At 55.4% G+C, this 14592-nt stretch overlaps 1 long non-coding RNA gene across 5 annotated transcripts; it reads right to left on the bottom strand.

Moving 5' to 3' along the window:
• Positions 1-6720: 6720 nt before the first annotated feature.
• LOC124092468 (uncharacterized) lies at positions 6721-10261 on the bottom strand. 5 transcript variants are annotated; one of them, XR_006851610.2, is made up of 3 exons: positions 10133-10261; positions 9256-9409; positions 6721-7983 (listed from the first exon to the last, which is right to left on the bottom strand). It is a non-coding gene; the product is annotated as an uncharacterized LOC124092468 (long non-coding RNA). The 5 variants fall into 5 exon arrangements; XR_006851612.1 differs by lacking the exon at positions 10133-10261 and adding an exon at positions 10003-10119; XR_006851614.2 differs by lacking the exon at positions 10133-10261 and adding an exon at positions 9702-9938 and having other exon boundaries at positions 9256-9405.
• Positions 10262-14592: the final 4331 nt, after the last annotated feature.

Raw genomic sequence — 14592 nt, 5'->3', positions numbered from 1 at the left:
TGCGATCAGCTACCGGTGGCGGGACGGCGGCGGGACGGAGGTGACTCCAAACCTCAGTTTCCCCTTCCGCATCCCCTGGGAGGGAAAATGTGGACACCCGCTTTCTCCGCCTTCAGTGAACGCTTGTCCAGTGACTGGATCTGCGCGAGGGTCCGTTGGCCTCCATGCTGAGATGTAATCCCGTTGTCATTAGCCTTATTTCTTCTTCTTGTTATTATAACCACCACTACCTTACAGGCAGGAAACTACCGCTGGCCTGCCTGAAATTTACCCAGTCTGTTCTGACTTCAAAGCCTCGCCTCCCCCCAACACACACTTTATTGCTTTTTCGCACAACATATTAAAAGCGCCTTTCAACACCCAAACGGGTTGAATTGGCTTTTGTAATAATAATTTGGCTTCAAGGGGAAACCCAGGAGGCCCCCAGAGGGGAAGTAACAGCCCCAGGACTTGCAGCCTGAAACCAGCCAAGGAGGTGGGAAGGGACCTAGGGAGGGGCCACGTGGGTCCAGGGTGAGGGTGGAACCCAGGAACTTTGCTCGGCGGACCTGGGAAATAAACCCTCTTCCTTAAACCGCCAGGTCGTATCTCCGCCCCCGAGCAGGAGGCCAGTGGAAGCCCCACTCGCAGGACCCGCGCTGCGGTGGGCTGCCCTCCAGGGCCTAAGCCCCGCCCCTGCTCCAGAGCCGCGGTGACTCGGTTTCCCCCGATGTACCGCCATCCACAGATGTCCTTCGGGAAAGGGGATAGAAAAGCCTGGAGCAATTCACGGCCAACAACCTCACTCAGAAGGGCCAGGGAGTTCGCAGGGAAGATTGGCATTTAATCTAATCCTTATTACCGCCCTGAGAAAGAGCAAGGAGGAGGATTTCCATCTTACATTTGAGGAAACAGAGACCCAGAGAGGGACAATGAGCACGAATGTCAACTGCAGCCTCCTTTAGCTCTGGTCCCCAGAGCAGAGAAGTCGCTCCCCGACACCGTGCCTACCCTACCCTGTGGTGAGGCAGGAGGGGGATTTGTCCTCACCCTATTGTCAAGTGGCTTCTTCCTCTCCCGCCACCTGCCATCCCGCAGAAAAAAGGCACAGTGGCCTGCTGGTGTCCTCTTAGCTACTCTGAGTCTAAGGCAGGAGAATTACTTGAACCCAGGAGTTCAAGGCCAGCCTGGGCAACACAGGGACCCCTTCTCAGGGGAGAAAAAAAAATCTAGTTTGATACTATTTTTTAAAAAGTATAAGAGATTGAGTTTCGCGCAGGGCCCAGCGGTGCCTGTCTGTCATCTCAGCTGTTTGGGAGTTACAGGCAGGAGATGGCAAGTTCAAGGCCAGCCTGGAAAATTTAGTGAGACCCTGTCTCAAAAGAATTAAAGAGGGAAAATGTAAAGGTTGGCGTGTAGCTCAGTGATACAGACACACCCCATCACCCCTGCCAGTCCAATCCCCAGTACCAGAAAAATAAATAAATAAGTAAATGATTTAATTACTGTGCGGCCTTGGACAGGTTACTTAGCCTTTCTGATCCTTTGAATCCTTTGGAGAGAGTAAATTGAAGAGACTTCCTAGTGCTGTAACAAGAGTAGAAACGATGGTGACGGTAACAGCAGTATCTGCACAAGGAACAGCCTTGTAGGTGACAGATGTCATTCTGTCATTATTATTTGGGTCCTGCCCTAGGATGGCCATGCAGGCTACGGTAGCTCATCAGTGGAGGTCTGCCCTTTTGGGTGTGCAGCGAACACTGCACACAGACTCAGGGAAGGGAAGGAACTTGCAGACACACCGGGAGTCCTTGAGGAAAGGAACCGGTCTTCCATCAGCTAGACTGTGCGGAAAACTTACAGGATGTCCTTGTTCTGTTTTGTTTTGTTTTGTTTGCGGTGCTGGGGATTGAACCCAGGGCCTTGTGCCTGGGAGGCAGGCCCTCTACCCGCTGAGCTGTGTCCCCACCTCCTACAGAATGTTTTAAACAATTCTTGCAGCCACCAGGGTGCTTCCAGGGGGCCGCTGGAGCCTGGCGGGGGGCAGGGTGAGGTCCAGCTCCCACTGTCCTCTTTGGATTTTTTGGATTTTGTGACCTGTACATATTCATCATAATAAAATCGAAAAACCTTTAGAGCACCCTGACTTAACTCTTCAGCCTCCAGGGACCCCGTCACGAGAGTGAAGAGGAGGCCTGGAAGGGAGAGGATATTTGCGAATCCTATATCTGATGGGGTCCGCGCCCTGCTACCTGGGAGCGTTTAAAGCTCTACAACAAAAAGATGGTCAAGGACTCCAGTAGACATTTCTCAACCAGGAATATGCCAGGGCTCCGCTGCACCGACCACCAGGGACCACGCGGCTGGCAACCATAGTCCCACTCACCCAGCTCCTCCAAGGCCCAGGGCACAGATGACAGATGACGGGGAGCCTGCGCCTGGGAAGCGGCCTGGGGCCCCTGGGAAGGTGGAGGGAGCAGGCGCCCTGGGACCCAGAGTGCCACACCTAAGTAAGCACCTGCAGGAGTAGGCCAGCTGTCCACACACACAGGGCGAGGGCCACAGCAGGGCCATTCGCCATGATCACAAAGGGAATCGACTCAAATGGGTGCACAGGGTGGCCCTTGCCACCCGGAGAGTCCTCGGCCACGAGCAGGAGCAAGGGGACACCACAGCAGTGTGGAGGGACCTGAGGACCTAGTGCTCAGTGAGAGCCAGACACGCAAGGCCACAGAGGGTGACCCAGTTGCAGGGGACATCCAGGACAGGAGAGTCTACAGACAGGAAGTGGATTTGTAGATTCCTGGGTTCAGGGGCTGGGAGGGGTCAGGGCTTCTTTTGGGGTCCTGAGAATGTCCTGGAATATAGTAGAAACACTAAGCTGTACTCTTTAAAGGGTGAGCCAGGGGCTGGGGCTGGGGCTCAGGGGTGGAGCACTTGCCTAGCATGTGCGAGGCACTGGGTTCAATCCTTGGCACCACATTAAAAAAAAAATGAATAAATAAAAAAAGTTGTATTTATTTATTTATTTTTTTTAATGAGCCAAGCCTGTCATCCCAGCCCCCAGAGACTGAGACAGGAGGACCACAAGTTCAAGTCCAGCCTCAGCAACTTAGCAAGACCCTGTATCTCAGGTAAAGTACCCCTGGGTTCAATCCCCAGTTCCAAAAAAAAACAAAAAAACAACACATAACTAAATAAGAAATAGACGAGTGAATTCCATGGCACACCAATTATATCTCAGAGGAGATATATATATATATAAAATATATATATGCACACATACATACATACACACACACACATAAAACCATTAGTTGATGGAGAGGAAGCATTTTTTAGTGTACAAAGTTCATGTCTTCATGGTCTTTTTATTTATTTTCTTTGGGGAGGATACCAGGGATGGAACTGAGAGGCATTTGGCCATGGAGCCCCATCCCAGCCCTATTCTTCATTTTATTTAGAGACAGGGCCTCACTGAGTTGCTTAGCACCTTGCTGTTGCTGAGGCTGCCTTTGAACTTGCCATTCTCCTGTGTCAACCTCCTGAGCCACTGGGATTACAGGCACCAATGCTTTTGGCTTCATGGTCTTTTTAATCTTCAAAATGCCCAGGGTATTTTTAAAATATTTTTTAGTTGTCAATGGGCCTTTATTTGTTTATATGTGGTGCTGAGAATCGAACCCAGGGCCTCCCACATGCCAGGGAAGTGCCCCTACCACTGAGCCCGAACTCCAGCCCCATGCCCAGGGTAGGTTAAAAGAATGTCTGCCACCTGACAGAACCCCAGCTCCTCAGGAAGCTGGGCAGGGAGATGGCAAGTCCCAGGCCAGCCTGGGCAACTTAGGGAGGCCCTGTGCCAGCCACAGACAGGGCTGGGGTGTGGAGCACTGGCACGGTCCCGGCTTCAATCCCTAACACCCCTCCCCCAAACACAGAGAATGGCTCTCAGGTACAACAGAAGCCACCCAGGTGCTGAGGCTGAAGGTGGGAAGGGCGTGAGCCCGGGCCCAGCTCTGAGCCTCTGGCTCTTCCTGCTGAGCACACACATGTGCACACACACCCAAGCTGCTTTTCTTTTCTCGGCCCCCGTTTGCCAACGGTGAGTGTCATATCTCCCTCACGTCCTCGGGAGATGGCAGGTGAACAAGGGGTCAACTGTCCTTAGACACTGGGTCAAATGTCTTCACCTTTTTGCTCTGGTTTTCAGTGTTCTTTCTTCTCTGACCCAAGAGAAGAGGAGATAAAGGAATTTCCCTGGCTGCTGTGTGTGGATCTGACGCTGCAGAGCTGGGGGACTTAGGCCTCAAGATTTTAGAAGAATTCGCACCTGGTTTGGGGAATCAGAGGTGACACCCCCAGAGGAAAGTCTGAGAGACAGAGATGGGGGGCAGGGGTTGAGAGAGAGAGAGAGATCCAGGAAAATTCTAGTACCCAGGATTTCTGAGCCTGATGGGTCCCTATGACAATTCTAGAACATTCTGTTTAGCAGTTAATCTGCCTGGAAGCCCACACAGTCTACTGTGTCCTGTCGGTCATCTTGGCTCTCTTCAGAGGGAAGATCTGGAGGAAAATCTCCAGAGCATTTTCTTTCTTATTTACTTACTGGGGCACTTCCCATGGTTCAAGTTCCCCCACTCTCCAACCTACATCTAAAGGAAGGTAGGCAGGCGTGTCTGGATGTGGCTCAGTGGGACAGCATTGCCTAGCGTGCTAGAGGGCCAGGGTGTCCTCCCCAGCACCACAAAAAATAAACCAACAAATAACACGGAAGATTAGCAAATTGTTTGGATATTTATTTAAAGACATAAACCAAAATCGGTAAAAATAATCAAATAGAATTCCAGAAAATGATTGCAAGAAAGGAAATAAAGCAGAAGATAGGAAAGATGGTAATTAGGGCTTAGGAACATTCAACTTTTAAAATAATTGAATATGTTTGAAAAAATTTCGTGTAACTAATCATAATATGATGAGGAAACCAGTAAGATGTTAAACCAAATTAAGGAGGATTTGAAGAACTGTATCCATAGACAAACAAGAAATGCAAGACGGTGTTTACAGATAGAAGTAAAATGTGCTGTCCTGAACGAACGTGGCTTTTCATGAACAAGAACTGATGGCCATTACTATCAGTTTTCTACAACTTGGGGAGCCCAGAAGTAGTTCAAAGATAGCAAAAGGCAGCCAAGCGCAGTACCCCACACCTATGATCCTCAGGAGGCTGAGGCAGGATGATTTCAAGTTCAAAGCCAGCCTCAGCACAACACAGTGAGACTCTGTCTCTAAATAAATATAAAAGTGGGCTGGGGATGTGGCTCAGCGGTTAAGAGCCCCTGGGTTCAATCCCTGGTACCAAAAAAAAAAGCAACAAGATAGAGGTCCCTCAGGATAGGCCAACAGGCAGTCTCTTGCCTTGGAGCACTTTTTTAAATGGTCCTCGGAGAGACTGCTTCCAAGGAGATGACATCTGAGCAGAGATCTAAAGGAGAAGACAGCCAGGTGACGACCTAGAAATGAGACACGGCGCAGGCAAAGGCCCTGAGGTGGTCCTGAGCTTCCGATTCCAGGAGCGGCCCAGAAGCCAGGGGGCTGCAGCCAGCCTCAGGGGTCTCCATGGTGAGTGTTTTGGACTTGACTTACGTACTCACTTTGCAGTGCCTCGGGCACAGTAGGTGAGTGATCTTCCACCGAGCCACACCCCCAGCCCTGGACTTCTTCACATCTAAAGTTTTGTGGTTTCCCTGTGGCAAGGAGCACGTCTCTGACACCACATGGATGGACCTTGAGGACCTTTTAGACACAAAAGGACACCTGGTGTGTGACTCCGTTGACAGGAAACACCCAGGGTAGGAGAGTCCACAGCCTGGAAGTGAACCCTCGGATGCAGGGGGCTGGGGAGTGGATGGGGTGACTATTCATGGGGAAGAGTTTCTTTTAGGGTGATAGAATGTTCTAGATAGAGGTGATGCTGGCTCAATTCTGAATATAAGAAATACTACTGAATTGTACTTTTTTTTTTTTTTGGCAGTACTAGGGACAGAACCCAGAGGGTTTGTTTATGTATTTACTTATGTATTCGCTTTAAAATTCTGAGATAGACCTTGCTAAATCGCCCAGACTGGCCTCAAACCTGTGGCCCTCCTGCCTCTGCCTCCTGCGTCACTGATCCTAGGTGTGTGTCACTAGGCCCAGCCTGGGAAATTCTTAGATGTAGCTCAGTGGTAAAGTGGCCTGGGTACAATTTTCAGTACCACAATTTTTTTTTTTTAAGAAACAGATAAACAAAAGGAAGAAACCAAAGATTGAGGTGGTGTGGCTGTATGCATTTGTCAAACAACTGCTGTGCGCTAGCAGTGCATTTTATCATTGACTTTATGCCCCTATTAAACACACACCCACACCTGCCCCCTAAAAAAAAGAGCCACTTCACCAAATAGCTGACAAATGCCTAAATATATGCATCACCTTTGACTCAGAGATAGAAATGTATCCAGAGAAGATAATTAAGGATGCACTTCAAGATTCAAATGCATGCCCTGTGTGGTGGCCATGTCTGTGATCCCAGTGACTTGGGAGGCTGAGGCAGGAGGATCGCAAGTTCGAGTCTAACCTCAACAACTTAACAAGACCCTGCCTCAAAATAAAAAATAAAAGAGCTGTGGATGTAGTTCGGAGCTCAAGAGTCCCTGGGTTTAATCCCTGGTGCCAAAAAGAAAACAAAATTTAGATGCAAAGATGTTCGAGGTAGCATTATTTATTAAAGCAAAACAGAGGCGATGATCCAAATGTCATGTAATAGGAGTTTGGGTGAATAAATATCCAAGACTGATATTCAAAATATCTAACCACCTGATAAACAAGGGCACCGAAGGGTTGGAGTGGACGCTGTCCCACAGCCTCGAGAGTCTGCTTCTTGTGTGAGCTGGTGGAAGGAGGGAGGCTGTTCAGCTGCAGAAACCATCTTGGAAATGAATGCATGTGAGATGACAGGTCTGTCGAGTTCAGGAAGGCTTGGGCTGGCTGGGGTGCAGCTCAGTGGCAGAGCACCCCTGGAATCCACCCCCAGTATCACCAAAAAGAAAAAGAAAAAGAAAGAAAGAAACTTGGGCCAGGGTGTGGCTCAGTGGCAGAGCACCTGTTTAGGGAGCTTGAGGCTGGGTTTCTGTCCCAGCACTGGAGAGAGAAAAGAGCATGCCCTGCACTAAACTCCCAGAGAGGCAGGCCAGCACGACATCAGGAGAACCTTCTGGAAGACTTCGGGTGGAGTCTGATGGAGTCTGGTTCCAAAGTGCCAACAGCAGCTGATGTGGGCGCAGTGGAGCCCAGCTCGGTGGCGCACGCCTGTAATCCCAGAGCCTAGGGAGGCTGCAGAGCGAAAGTTCAAAGCCAGCTGCAGCAACTGTGTGAGGCCCTGAGCAACTTAGTGAGACCCTGCCTCAAATAATAATAGAGAGCTGTGGATTTGGCTCAGTGCTTAAGCACCTCTGGCTTCAATCAGTACCAAAAATAAACAAGTAAATACGGAATAAACAGGTGGAAACAAGTCAAACGTCTGTGCACAGACAAGCGGACACACCCGATGCGGTCTGTCCACACACTGGAATATTACGCAGCTTTAAAAAGGAAGGGATCCTGACACCTACAGGAGTGTGGATGGACCTAGTGAAATGAGCCAGAGTACACACCACACGCTGCAGGATCCTCCTGCATGAAGCTCCTGGAGCCCCCAGAGCCACAGAGGCAGGAAATAGGAGGTGGGGGCTAGTGTTGAATGGGGCAGTGGTTCAGTGCGGGGTGATGGAAAGTTCTGGAGACGTACAGTGGGGACGGGTGCATAACATCAGGAATGCACTTAATACCACTGAGCTGTGCACTTGGAATGGACTACAATGGCTGGGCTGGGTGGCACATGCCTTTTCCAGCACTTGGGAGTCGGAGGCAGGAGGATCACTTGAGCCCGGGAGTTCCAGAGCAGCCTGGGAGACTTGGCAGAACGCATCTCTGCAAAAGAGAAAAAAAACCAAGAGGAGTGGACCTGGTGCCGACCACATCACACCGTGGTGTTTGCGAGCGCACCCTTCCTTTGTGTCAGGAACATTGCAACCCGGATTCACAATGGGTAGAGAGTAGCCAGGTGAGCTGGCCTTCAGGGCCGCCTGGGTGCAGCCCCCTCCAGAGGGTCCCTAAGGCTCACCGCAAAGTCCCCTGGGCTCCGTCTCAAAGGAGCTGTTAGTTACAGCTGACTTTTTTTGTTTTTGTTTTTGTTTTTTTGTACTGGGGATTGAACCCAGGGGCACCTAACCACCGAGCCACATCCCCAGACCTTTTTATTTTTTATTTTGAGACAAACTCTCACTAGGTTGCTGAGGCTGGCCTTGAACTTGCCATCCTCCTGCCTCAGCCTCTTGAGTCACTGGTTCACAGGCGTGTGCCGCCACACCTGGCTCTGCGGACCGCTAACACTGGAGCAGCCGCCAGGGTGGCTAAACTGGGTGTGGAAATATTTCAGCACTGGCTGGCAAAGTGCTGCTCATGGGGGTACCCCAAGTGCCCCCAGTCCTGCTGACCCTGAGACAGCCCTGCGCATCATAGAAGGAATATGTTCTGAGCAGCAAAGTGGCAGCCCCTGAGTTGACACCTGGAGGGGCATTTGCACCTGAGGGCTGGGAGCTTACTGTGTATTCACCCAGAAGGTAGCAGGGAGAGCTGCTCTGGGCTGGTGCTAGGTCCACCCACAGCTCAGTCTTCCCATCTGTGCAATGGGCCCTTCAGGCAGAAAGGCCCTGCCGTCACCTAGCTCCAGCCCCTCTGCACAGGGGCGCTGGCCTCCTGGGCTACTTCCTAGGTCCTGTCAGAACCTTAGCATGTGCTCCAACTGAGGGTGAAGGCCTGGCTCAGAGCCCCACTTGCCTACAGCTGTCCATAGTCTGGTCCATTTAGGGCAATGGATCTCACCTGGGGATCAATCCTGACTTCCAGGGGACAGGAGCAGTGTCTGGGGACATTTATGGTTATCACATGCTCCTGGCACAGAGTGGATGGAGGCCAGGGGTGCTGCTGAGAACCCTGCAATGCCCAGGGTGCCCACCCAGAGAATGACGTGGCCTCATGTCTGTGGGGCCCAGGAGAGAAGTCCTAACTAAAGTCTAACTTCAGTCCTGCATTTCTGCTTGCTTCTTCCCCCTCTGTACTAGGTGGACAAGACAGGGACCGAGGGGAACTGTTCTGCTGCCAGGGCGCTCGCTCTGGGGGGTGGGCGGGCTTGAGCTTTACCTGTCTGGGATCAGTGGAGCCTGGAGAGGGACTCCAGATGAACGAGGTCAGCCCTCTCCCGCAGCTGCGCAGGGTCACAAGTGGCCCCTGGGCTTCAGGCGGGTGGAAGGGGAGAACGTGGCAGCCTCCTGGTGTGGCCAGTCCCGGGTTCTGTCTTTTTTAAAAAATCACCGCAATTTAGAGAGTGACTCCTCCCTCCCTCCGTCCCGCCGCCTGCCACGTGGGCGCCCGTCCGCCCGCTCCCCCTGGGGCGCGGGCTTCAGTTTCCCCTTGGGGTGGGGGTCGGGCTGGGGACGCGCGCACCGCACTCGCGGCGGCAGGTGCAGGGCGGGGTGGTCGCGGGGCCCAGCGCCCCGTCCCGGTCCCCTGCAGGTGCCGCTGCTGCCGGCTCCCTTTCCTGACTTCCCTGTTGCCAAGGGGTCAAGGTCAAGCCTGCCTTGTGTGACCTTGAGCAGGGGAAGCCAACCCCTCCTCATGGTGGCATCCTTTCCTGTTCCTCCCCAAAGCGGGACTCCGAATCACGCTGCGCGGGGTGGTGGGGCGACCTGGGCCCTGTGCGCGGCGGGGACAGCCCGGCCGTGTCCCCGCGGGCGGGGGCGGGGGCGGGGCAAGGGCAGGGGCCGGCCCTCGCGGCCAGCGGGGGACCCTTGGCCCAGAAACCCCGGGAAGGAGGCTGCTGCTCCTGCTGCGGAGCGGGCGGGTGAGCACTGCCCGGCCGGAGGCCGCCGCCCGGGGAGCCCAGCGCACCTGCCCGTTCCCAGGCCCGCGCTTCCGCCGCGACCCGGAGGCTCCCCGCCCCATCCGGGGCTCCCGGCAGGTGGCGGCGGCCTGCCCTGCCCCTCTGCAGGGCGTCCCTGGGCAGGGCCCGACCCCTCACCTCCTGTGCCCAGCACCCGCCCCGGGCGAGGCTGGCCAGGTGTTGGGGACTGTGGCCGAGTCACCGTTGGGAGGTTAGATGGCCAGGCCCGCTGGTGTGTGTCAGACCGTGGGAGGGCGGGGCCTTTAAAAATGGCATGAGATAAGTCACCTGTGGTGCCACCACCCAGGAGTTCCCTGGTTACACCACGTGTTCACCGAGTTGTGCCCCTCTTACCACTAATTCTAGAACACTCGGTCTCCCTAAGGAAGCCCCATGCGCATGAGCAGCCCCCACAGCCCTGCACCCCTGGATCCCCACGTCTCTGGACATCTCCTATCACTGGGTCACACACTATGGCCTTGTGTGTCTGGCTCTCGCTGAACATGAGGTCCCCAGGTCCATCTATACTGCAGCTGTCACCTCGCTCCTCCTTGTAGCCTGGGACACTCCAGGTGTGAATGGGCCAGGCTGTGCATCCCCTCACTCATCAGGACATGGGGTGACCCCTGTGTGGTGTCCTGAGTCCAGCTGCTGTGAACCAGCATAGAAGGCAGACGGCACTGCCCAGCACGACTGTCATCCCCCCCCCCAGCCAGGTACACCAGGTCCTGGCCTCTTCTGAGGGTGGAAAGCCCACTATGAAAATAGGCACATAAAAGTAAAAATGGCGGGCTGCGGCCGGACGGCAGGGCACTGCCTAGCACGAGGTGGCTCTGGGCTCCACCCCAGCACTGCAAAAATAAATAAATAAAGTTAATTTTTTTCCAATTAAAAAACCGGGGTGCAGCTGGGCGCAGTGGTGCATGCCTATAATCTCAGAGACTCGGGAGGCTGAGGCAAGAGGACGGTGACTTCAAAGCCAGCCTCACCAACGGCAAGGTGCTGAGCAGCTCAGTGCGACCCTGTCTCTAAGTAAAATACAAAATAGGGCTGGGGTGTGGCTCGGTGGTCGAGAACCCCAAGTTCAATCCCTGGTGCCAAAACAACAACAACACCAAAACTGGGGTGCAATGGCACAGGCCTGTAATCCCAGGGATTGAGAGCTGAGGCAAGAAGGTCACAAATTCAAGGCTCTGAGTAACTTAGAGGGACCCTGTCCCCCAATAAAAAATAGAAAGCCATGTTATTTGTTATATGTAACAAATGACGTGCCCTACGATGCGGAGACAGGAGACAGGGCTCCTGGAGGTGATGCGGTGGGCTCGGCCCGGGGTGGCTCCACCTGCCCCCAACCACCCCTAGGCCCTGTGCAGTCCCCAGCCAGGCTCCTGGGACCTGGGGGCTGACCTCAGAGCTTGTGGGGGGCAGGGCTGCTGAGAGCCACAGAGGAGCAGGGACAGGGGAAGAAGGGGGCCAGGAGGAGGAGCAGCGAGCGGAGGTGGGTGCACTGCCCTGCTCTGGGGCTCCTCCCCAATATCGTGTTCTCCGTGGGGTGAGCGGCAGCAGCACCTTCACTGGGGGTTACCGTTTCCTCCAAGCCCATGAGAGGGAGGACTCCCTCCTCACCCAGCCTGGTTCTGCACCCACAGGACGCTGACCCTGAGTCAAGGGCATTTCCCCCTCGCTGCTCTCTGGGGGTGTTGGGCATCAGAGGCAGAGACCCCCTGAAGTCGGGCACCTAGGGAGGTTATGGGGTAGTGCAGGGAGGAGGCGGTGGCTAGGTCCTGAGGGACCAGGTGAAGAGGCTCAGAGGCCAGCACCGGAAATGGACGTTGGCTTCCTGCGTCCTGGGGTGGGGGCACAGATGGGGGGGACAGGGTGGCTGAAGCCAGTCAGCAGGGGTCCAATGAGGCCTGAGGAAGGCTGAGGGCTCAGTGTGAGAGGAAGGGGGCTCTCAGGGGCTCTTTATCTCCACTAGCAGGGGCAGGGACACAGGCCAGTGTGGGGAGAATACCCATGGGGTGACAGTTATAGTCCCAGACACCTCCAGCCTTCCTGGCCACTGTCCAGTGACCCCACAGCCAGGAGGGGTGTCCACACTTGCCCCCCTCTTCCCACCTAGAGGGAGGCTGGGGAAACCCTCTGTCCCTCTGAGGCTCTCCACAGGAAGGACAGTTCAACGCTGTCCACAGTGTCCTCTTTACTTTTTGTGGAGCTCTGCCACTGAGCCACGTCCTCAGCCCCTTGTTCAGATTTTATTTTGAGCCAGTCTCACGAAGTTGCTGAGGCTGGCCTTGAACTTGCGATTCTCCTGCCTCAGACTCCTGAGTCACTGGGATGACAGGCAAGGCCACCAAGCAGGGCCAACATTCAAAGTTCTTCATGAGGTATCTGAGTGGTCAGGCTTCCCCCTGGGCCACTACCTATTGCTCCCCCAAAGGCCACAGAGGGTTGACCGGCTGACGGGTTCCCCTGGCAACTGCCAAGGAGTGCCCCTGCCCACCCTTCCCTACCCCACCCCTGGAAACTAAAGGGTGGACGCCAGGCTGGGCGGGGGGCTTCCCACCCCGCTGGCAGAGGCCTCTGCCCCAGGCCTAGGGACTGGCCGCGCCAGGCTCCCGGGGACCCACTGCCAGCCTTGCTCAGCAGCTGCTTGGCCTGGGACACTGCCCCCACCCCTGGGGCCTGGCTGTCTGGGCTCCGCCTCGCCCCTGAGGGCTGCGGTGGGCTCTCTCCTTACTTCTGGACCTTGGCACCTCAGCCCAACTGGGCTTTAGCAGAGGGCTAGTCTCTGGTCTTCTGGGGCCCCCACAGGCGCTGTGGGGGAGCCCCATGTTTGTGTACTGGAGTTGGGTGGACAGCAGGATCATGGAACCACAAGTCACCTCACCTTGCTGGGGCTCAGGGACACAGAGATGACATAGGGACAGGAGAACGTTTGGCCCACTTCATGAGGGCACACGGGAAAGTGCGGCTTTGATATCACAGGCCTCAGGGCCAAGGATGGGCTCCTTCCTAGGAACTGTCTCCTTTAGCCTCTGCACACAGGGTAACCAAGGCTGGCAGAGGGACAGGACCTTCCCTTAGGTCACAGGTTGGGGACTACAAGGAGGCCCCCTGCCCGGAAGGCTGAGTGCCTGGAGCCTGAGGCCCAGGTGGTGGCTGTGGGTGGGTCCTCCCCTGGCCAGCGCGCCCTCAGCTGCAAGGCCTGTCCCCAGGTGCGGCTCTGTGGGCTTCAGCCTCTGTCCCCTGGGAAGCTGGGCAGAACCCTGAGCTTGGCCCTCAGGCCCCCGCGGCTGCATGCCCAGCCTCTCCACTGCCTCCCCACAGCCCAAGCAGGCCACGTTGCCATAGGGACCACAGAACAGGTAGCACCGGCACAGGGACCCACTGGGCCTGTTGCCCCAGGTGTGAGCAGGCACACCTGGTGGCGCGCGGGGGCAGGGAGGCCGGCCAGTTTCGTTTTGAGGTAGGCCTCCTCCTTCCTCACCCTGCGCTGTGGCTGGCTTTCTGGGAAACCCTGTAGCGGCTTCCTCTGAACCCTCTTAACCCGGCCGGAGTCCTCAGTGAGTTCCGGCACCAGGCTTCCTGCCGGAGACACACCTCCGCCCCAGGGCCCACCCATCCACCTTCCAGAAGGTTCTGGGGTGCCCCTGCCAGCATCCCCTTTACACTGAGGCCTAGGCTCTGGACTCAGAAGCTTGCTGGCCCTGGTAAGGGCTGTCTCTGATCATGGCCTAGCCCCTTTGCAACTGTGGACTCAGGGCCAGGCTGTCCTCTGGGGAGGTGTCCTGGGCACTGCCGGGTGCTGGACTGTGGCCTCCACCCACACCAGGTTAGGAGCTCTCCCAGTCCCGAGAGCCACCAATGTTCCCGGATGTGGCCAAATGTCGGGGCAGGGATGGTGGTGGTCAGAATTAGCCCAAGACCTACCCCTGGGCAAATAACAGCTGGAGTGTCTCGGAGCAGTGGCCCCATGGAGCACCCCTGGGCACTGAGAGCAAAACACGTTCCACCTCCGCAGCAAAATAAAATGTGAAAAGCACACTAGCAACTTCCCTTCAACCACAGGTTAAGTGCTGACACTCTGCTCCACCCGGTCACAGAAACACTCCAGGTGAATGCCACCCGTCTCCCTCTGGTTCCTGGGCAGGGTGCAGCCTGGAGCCTGAGGCGCGGCCAGCTCTACAAACCTGTTTTGTCGTTACCTGCCCCGCCCGGAGCCCCCAGCACTCAGCGCTGTTAGGGTCAGAGAAGGAAATGCAGCCGTCCCAGGACCAGGGCAGGTCCCATGGGGAGAATTCCACAGGATGAGCTGGCAGGCGGTTGCCCAGGACCCCGAATTAATAACTAAAACCCTCAGGGCTGGGGTGCAGCGGGGTGGCAGAGTGCCTGCCTAGCATGTGCCAGGTTCCACGTCCCATCCCCAGTACCGCATTAGAAAACAGCATTGCGCCTCACTGAGTGGGGACTCAGGCGGGTCCTCTGTGGCCAACGGCCTGGTGGGGGGAAGCCAGTAGTGACCTGGCTGGTGCCACGTGCGGCTGGGGAGCGTCACAGTGAAGGAGCGTGCAGGCATGGGAACGGGGTCTGGCCTG

Source organism: Marmota monax, unplaced genomic scaffold, assembly GCF_021218885.2.
Source record: "Marmota monax isolate L192 unplaced genomic scaffold, Marmota_monax_Labrador192_F-V1.1 WCK01_AAM20220418_F8-fsc00102, whole genome shotgun sequence".
NCBI lineage: Eukaryota > Metazoa > Chordata > Mammalia > Rodentia > Sciuridae > Marmota > Marmota monax.
This window is presented reverse-complemented; position numbering and strand designations above follow the sequence as displayed.